At 41.2% G+C, this 7,998-nt stretch overlaps 1 long non-coding RNA gene across 1 annotated transcript; it reads left to right on the forward strand.

Annotated features, from left to right (window-relative positions):
* The first annotated feature begins 5,432 nt into the window (after positions 1-5,432).
* LOC117625013 lies at positions 5,433-7,618 on the forward strand. Its single transcript, XR_004585401.1, has 3 exons — positions 5,433-5,468; positions 6,359-6,422; positions 7,530-7,618. It is a non-coding gene; the product is annotated as an uncharacterized LOC117625013 (long non-coding RNA).
* Positions 7,619-7,998: the final 380 nt, after the last annotated feature.

The raw sequence follows: 7,998 nt of genomic DNA on the forward strand, positions 1-7,998 counted from the left end.
AGTGAGGCCTTGAGAGGAGTTGATGGTTCTCTTCCTCTTCAAACAACTAGCACAAGAAACCTTAAGTGGCTAGGAGGCTAAGTTAGGTATAGCTCCCAAAAAAAAAAAAAAAAACCCCCCCAAGCTTTTCTTCTCCTTGTAAAAACTGGAAATATGGGTTCCCTTGGGCCTATTGGGCTCAAGTGGTTATCCTTCTCATGCCCACTTAATGTCATATGCCCATTGGGCTTGGACCCGAATTCCTCTTTACACCCAAATTCAACCATTTGCATTCCCTTAATTATTTAATCTCTATTAAACTAATTTTTTCATGCACGTCATCTCTATTTTCTTTTCCATCAAACAACCTTTTGCATGTGCGATCTATTAAGGGTCGTTTGGTATTGCAGACTGTCATGGACTGGACCAAATCTTAGGATTGTCTTTAGCTCGGATTGGCCTAAGTTCAATTAAGTACTAACCTATGTTTGGTGTTGCGTTGGACAAAGCAGCTGGATTGTAAAATAGTGAAGACCTATGTTTGGTGTTGTGTCGGGCTAAAAAATAATTATTTTAATTTTTAAATTTAATAATTTTAAGATAATTAAATGTAATTTAATAAGATCTTAAAACTATGAACACACTTTCTAGTTACCAAATTGACATTTATGTTTCTTTTCTCCCGAACCAAAAGCTTTTTGTTTGTTGTTAAAATCAAAAATTCCACAGAGTTTATGCATAATTGAGTGTTTATTTGTATGCAAACACAAAGAATATTGTATCAATAACAACCACCTACATCAACTCGGGCTTTAAGAATTTCATGTTTGATATATGCAAAACTCAGAATTTACATGTAGATGACAAAGTCAGAATTTCTTCATATATGCAACGTTAGAAATTCTTCATCTATGCAAAAGTAATCTACATGACTCAAAATTAGAAGTTCAATTCACTACGCAAGTCCTCCAAAAGAGAGATGCATCGAATTTAGCTAGGCCATGTCCTCAAGCATTGTCAATAAGCAACAACATTGTCAATAAGCAACTGCTCAACAAACACTTTCTTGATATCATCGTCAAAAGACATGAACATAGATATATTTTGTGGCTTCTCCAAAATGAGTTTGCTCCTCGATTCAATTGCTTCCTTGTGGCTTCTCCAAATGTGTTCATGTTCACCCGTTTTATGTTTGTTCCTGTGATGGAAGGGTAAAGTTCCCCATTGCTTTGAAAACCATTGACTGGTCAACAAGTCAGCTTTCTTTAGTGTGCGAGCGTGCCACTGCTAGCAATAAAAAACCCTAGCAAACTTTCTTGAAAATAGATAACTTGCGCCCCAAGTTGACTGACTTCTAAACAAGCAATTGTGAATTTGGGTGAGTAATATCTCCCAAGTAAGTTCTTTTCTTGCCTCAGACTGGTGAGGACTTCACAATTTTTCACATTACAAAATCGGTAGTTCTGGCCATAATAAATAGTAAGAAAATGAGTTGTTTTTCAGGCGGAACTGACTTCTACAAAACTCAACAGTAAAAAGTTAACCCTAGAAAGACAAAAAGAAAGCTGGACTTCCATTTCTGCCTAGATAGAAGCTTCTGACTCGGGCTGGACTGGGTATGCTTGTGCTGGACTAGACTGTTCCTAACTTCAACTGCTGAGCTTCAACTGTAATCGATACCAAAGTTTGAGTTTGACTGAGCTTTAATCTATTTTGAGCCCTGGGAGGCTTTTGAAAGTACAGAATCGTGGCCTCTTCAGTCTGAAAGGGGCAGAAGTGGTTGGACTATGAGGATTAGTGAGCTAGAACTGCATTGTGGTACCTGTTCTGCTTGATCAGGGCTCTGCATAAATTTGTTGAGGTTTTCATATTTTTAAAAACCCAAACTCTGCTTGTTTTGGCTTTTGCTGAACCAAATTTGTAACGAAAGAAATCTCTTTTTGAATGACTTATTTCTCTAGGTCTGGATTAGGAGTTCTGATTTGTAGCTGGCTTCTTTTGTGACTCAAATGAGCTTTTGGTTGCTTCAGTTTATTTGAAGGTTCTCATAGATCAAGTGATCATCTTGAGTTTTTGTCTTTGGTTGATTTTGGTTGTCTGATTGACTGTCCCTTGCTCTGTTCACCCTCTCCTATATTTATAAGAAATGCTTTGGAGTGGTGTTTCCAATTCTTTTAATAATGGGCGGCAAAATTTCTCAAAAGATCTTTCATTTTAAATGCAACAAAAAAGGGTTTTTATCAATTTTGGCAGATAAGCTTTCCATAGTCAGTTCCCAAGGTGGTCACTTCCCTGTTTTTGTTGAAGGAAAACCTAACACTTCTTCCAATTTAACTGCTCTTGTAAGAGTTCAAACTGTGATGGCTAGTTTTGATCTGTCAGATGAACAACTCCCTACACCTTACTTATCTCTTTAGAAAATATAGCATGCTTATCTCTTGGAAATGGCACCTGTTTTGGTGCAGAGCTTCTTTATAATATATAAAATTCTAACTTTCTTCTTTGGCTGAGCAAATGTAGAGAAGTCCTTCTGTAATACCTGCCCTTATTAATTTCCTATCAACCTCTCTGTTATAGTTGAGAATTTTGACTTTTCAACATCAGGTAGTCATGTGGGCTTCCTTGACAATAGGTTCCTAAAGTCTGCCAATTTGTTCCTAGGCTTTTGGGAGAAATGACAGGCTTTTGTAGACTGGGCCCAACTTACTCTTACGTGAATTTGGGCTTTTTTTCTTTTGGAGTCAAGGCTTGGTCTTCTGTTTTTCTGTTCCTGGGATTCTTTGTGAGAAAGTGGGCTGGTGCGTGGACCTCTTTTTGGCCCAAACAGTTCCTCATAGTTCACCTGAAGGAATTAGAGATATGGGTTCATCTCTGCCAGTTGACATACCTGCCACAAATAAAGTAAAACAACCACAATCAATACATTCATTCAAAAGGATCCAGGGACAATAACAGACAACTGGCAATATATAAGCACACTAATATAGCAAATGCCATTATACAAACAAAGGTATGGACATGAACCAATCGTAAAAACAAAATAATGGCAATAAACAAACACTAAGAAAAAAATATAATAGATATAAATAGGCAATACTTACCCAAATATACCAAATCCCATAATACTAACAAAACAAGAGAGAAACTAATCACAAAAGCAATAGAACAATAATAAATATAAAATAATAAAACAAATAAAAATACATAAGCAAGACATGTAGAAATACTAAATGTCATTATACTAACAAATGTATGGACATGAGCTAGCAATTTATGAGAATGACCAAGTAGCTAGAAAGTTTGAATCAAACAATGATTGGAAGGTAGATATGATGTGTGTGTGAGGAACTTAAAAACAAGGTTCATGTATATACATATATATATATATGTATACACATGGAGTTCAGCCAAGTGTCACGGGTCGCATTTAGACAAGTGCTACCGTGACTCTGTTGGGACATCTATGCGCTTATGAGGTAGTCTAAGTGTGGACGGGCGATAGCTTAAGAGCTAGAATGGTTGGTGTTGGCCAAGTTGCACTTGTGAAGGGTATTTTGGGTATTCCCGAAGGTTACGAGAGGAACCTGAGGGAATCAAGAATACCGAAATGTTCGTGATGTCGAGACGCAGGAAACGCAACTGACGGTTCGCCATTCGGAGTTCGTATGAAGGAGTTATGCCCAATTATGACTCCTCGTGCATAGGTGATGTTCCCTCCTGACAGAAGGCTAAATGCATAAAATGCTATATAGGGGGTGACATGGTGTCATGCTCTCCACCACCCCTGGTGCTTACACCCTTGTGCCACTAAGCGAGCATCCTTATGACATTGGAGATAGTCATAAGGGCGGGCATAAGATTGTTGAAGGATAATCTGTGCCTCCGAGGGAAAGGAATTCCCGAGGACAGTACGAACACGCAGGGCCGTTCGTATTGCGCATCAACAGAAAGAGTGAGGTCAACATATGGCATTCGATATGCCATCGTCTTGCGAGACATTTGACAATACTCGATGGACTTGGCTTGGGTTCGGCCTTGTCTAATATTGAAGGAAGATATTCGGATGTCGGTACGCATGGGTTGCGACCCCATGCAATGCATAGATGGTTATGTGGGACATTCGGAATACATATGTCGCCAAGGCTTGGGAGACATGCAAGTATAACAGCTTGCGTGTATAGCTTGAGGATGTGGGCTATCTTGAACGCTAAAGGAATGACCGACAGAAGTGTGGGTAAACCGATGGTGTGTTAGATCGCTATGTCTTGACTTGGACATGAGCGAGACATGAGGAAAGCATGCGACGTGGTCGATGCAGTTGACGTGTCTTATGCAACGCTTGATGTATGGCGTCGAGGGTTCGTTGTCGGATGTGGAGTGATTGTATAGTCACACGGTAGTGTGACTCGTTGTCTAGTAAGAGACGACACCTGAAGGTAAACCTCTCACGGAGTTGTGAGAGTCATGAATATCATAAAGTGGGAGAAGGCTGACTGGGATTCCGAAGGGATCCTGGGCCGCACAGGTGTGCCTTGAGTGGCGAAATGTGTGTTTCGCTTCCGCCGCGCAGCGCCGCTCGCTCATCCAATGACACAAGGTTCATCAAAACCTACTTAAACCCAAGTTAAACAATGCATTATCTAGTCCAGCTAAATACAATCATACTAGCAGCCATGAGGATAATTTTGCTCTTATTTTGGAAATTCTTAAGGAAAAAGTGTTTGAACACTCGTTCGGAAACATAATTTTAAACTTATTTGTGTCTTAATGATTTTAATCACAAACGCAAAAAGAGTTTAAAATTTTTTTTGAATGAATAAAGGAACCGACAATCCTTGCACAGCTAAAAGAACACTAATGTACTAAATATATATGATATGAAAAAGGGCATCCTTGCTAATTTTTGTAAGAACCCAAAACAAAATATCTAAAAAGGAAGAAAATATCTAAAAAGTAAGGAAAATATCTTCTTGCAAAAAGACAATTTTGCCCTCGCATTATTTAATGGGGGAAAATTTGACTTTTTGATCGAGAAAGAATTTAGGAATTTCGCTTACGCCATTGCATAGAGCGCGATGAAAGGAGTTTGTAGACACGGAGTAGATCCGAATCGGAGCCGTAACGAAGAAGTTATGGTCTAAAAACCGCGAAGGGCAAAATGGTAATTTGGCCAAAAAGTCAGATTTTATACCCCCTCTCTCTTCTCCCCGTCACTTTCTCTCTCCTCCCTCTCTCTCTCCCTCGCGTCGCCCAGCAGTGTGACCGTTCGCCTTCCAAGCGACGGCTCGGCCACCACAGGCCGAGCCGATCTCCGCCGTGGGTACCTACGGGTCCGCCTCCGTGTCGCCGTCGCAACCTGACCAACCTCCACCCCGGGGCCGCCCTGAGCTGGCCGGAAAATCGTGTTTTCCGACGGAGGTTCGTCCGAAGCTACCCAAACTTCCAGCTCGAAATTCTCCTTCGTTTCTCCACCAAATCGATCGAGTAAGGTATGGTTTCTCAACTATTTTTCGTGTTCTAGCTGATGGGTATATGGGCTTCGATCGATTTTAGCGTTAAGGGGTTCGATTTTCGACTTGAAGTTTGGCCGAAACTTCGGCCCTTCGAAACTACTATTTCTGGTCACTTTTTGGGGGTGGTCCAAGAACAAAAGTGACTCCAAATGGGGTGTTTTACCTAGGGTAGGAGTTTGGAGTCTTGGTTCCGAGATTTTTCGGCCACCCGAAATCGCTTTGGACACCCAAAGCTGCCCGCGCGAGCTGGAGCGCGTGGGCGACGGTAGTGATGAAATTCTGTGCAGTTTTGTGACCCTCGTGTCGTCACGAGCGCGTAGGATTTCGCGGATCTCAATTCGGAGTCCGTTTGGGCCCCGAACGGATTTTCCATATTGCGAGATCCGTGGGTGCAGTGTCGTTTAATCGTTGGATCGCGCTGAATTTTGGATATGTCGGTCTACGTGATTTCAGGATCACGCAGGATTCGACGGATTGCGAATCGGAGTCCCGGATACTCCGAAATCGCGAACCCTGGGGCTAGGGTTAGGGTTTTAAGCGATAATGCGATTTTGGCCAATCCGACCGTCCGATTCGGACCAAATTCGCAGAACAGGGTTCCCGCTATATGAGAAACCTTCAGGGATGATCAGATTGGCCATCGGACACCGTGGACCCCACGGATCCCGGGTCGGCTGATCTGACGGCTTATCGCTTAAGTTGAACGTCGAACCTCCCAAAACTGTTCCAAGCGTTGAAAAAGGCTAATGTGGGCATAGGAGTATTTTGAATTGAAAAGCACGTATTTTTAGGAGCCGGGGACAGGGTGTTTAGTTGAATTTCGTTTTATTCAGCAGTTTATTAATTTAATCTTTCGGGGTAACCAGGCACCAGGAGCCCGACATAATTGAAAAAAGGACCTTCGAGGGGTCGAAGTAGCTCGGACCATCTGTGAGTGGACCTTCTTTCCTAAGTCAGATTTCATAAATGATTTGATGTGCTTTTATATAAATAAGTTTTATAAATGAGTTATATTGATTTTATATAAATAAGTTTTTAGAAATGAATTTATTTGAATAAGTTTCTTTATTTGGTCTTTGAGTAAGTTTTATTACGATTCTGAACATGATCAGTACAGTAACAGTTCTATAAATCTGTGCTGCTTATTTATAAGTTATAGAAACAGAGTTTGAGGTTGAAATTAGATGAGACAGCAGCACAACCTGAGATTTCAGTTTTAATCGGATTTTCAAAAAGGAATCTATTTTTAAACCCACCTCGTACCCATTTTCTTTATGGTGATTACCCAGAGTCGGACCGATGTCTACGGACATCCAGTCTGATTATAGTTCAGTCAGTGCACTTGACTTTGCCTCACGAGTTTCGGGGACGCTCGAACCGTGAGTGCCAGGATTTGCGGCTCGGCAGACTTGGTGTCCCGAGACCTGCCAGGATTGCGGCTCGGCTGACTCTGTGTCCCCGAGACCTGCCAGGATTGCGGATCAGGCTGACTACGGTCTCCTGCATCCTGCCAGAGCGACTCGAGTTGACTTGGTGTCATCGAGGAATCTGCCGGCGGGACAGATTGATCATAGTCCCCTGATTTCGCCAGTTTGCGGCTCGGGTAGCCTGTGTGACGCCCGAGACCTGCCAGGGAATTGACGGTTATGACAGGGGTACAAATAGGTGGTATTTTCAAAGGATTTTGGTTTTACCGTATTTAATTATGACCTTCAGTTATTTTACATCAGCTTCTCCGCTTTTTCAGGCATTAATACATTTATACAGTTTGTTCAGTTATACAAGGTTTGAGTACATGCTCATATACAAATTTGATTTTAGTGTTTTATACAACCTTGATTTCGGTGCTTTTGAATAAAATTTATCGAGTTTGATTATGATTTATATGGAATGCTTTAAGTTTAGTAAGCTTTAAATGGAAGGTGCGTATTCAGTTTATTTAACAATTTCTATAGAGAGGGTTATTTTGATTATTAAACTGTTTTCAAGAATTCTTATGTTGGTCCACTCACATCTTCAAACTGTTTTCACCCCCAGGCTGTAGACGTACGCGGGATCCACCACCGGGCCACTCATAACCTCCGCGCTTCAAGTCAGGTAGAGTTTATAGAAAATCCCTGAAACCTTGAAATGTAGAAAATGCTCTGATATCTCGTTGAAACTGAAAAACTTTAGTTGGGATTTTGTTATTTGAATTATTCTGGCAGTTGGTGTGGATAATTTGAATGTTTAACAGGTGAAAAGTTTTGGGAATGGTCAAAATACAGGGGAGACGCTGCCGAATTTTTGGCAGAAGTCTAAGGGAATTTTAAAGAAGAGTTGAAGCAAGAAGGGTAAAAAGGTCCCTTGTGCCCGACATTCGCCAGGTGTCGGATACGCACGGGACTTGGCTCGAATTCCAAAGTGGAAATTGGGTCGGGTCCTATCAATTTTGGTAAACAAGAGTTGTACTGGTAGTGTGTATCATGTCAAATTACTTGTTCCAAAAAGAAAGCAATACAAAGAA

This window comes from Prunus dulcis, chromosome 4 (genome assembly GCF_902201215.1).
Source record: "Prunus dulcis chromosome 4, ALMONDv2, whole genome shotgun sequence".
In the NCBI taxonomy this organism is placed as follows: Eukaryota; Viridiplantae; Streptophyta; class Magnoliopsida; order Rosales; family Rosaceae; genus Prunus; species Prunus dulcis.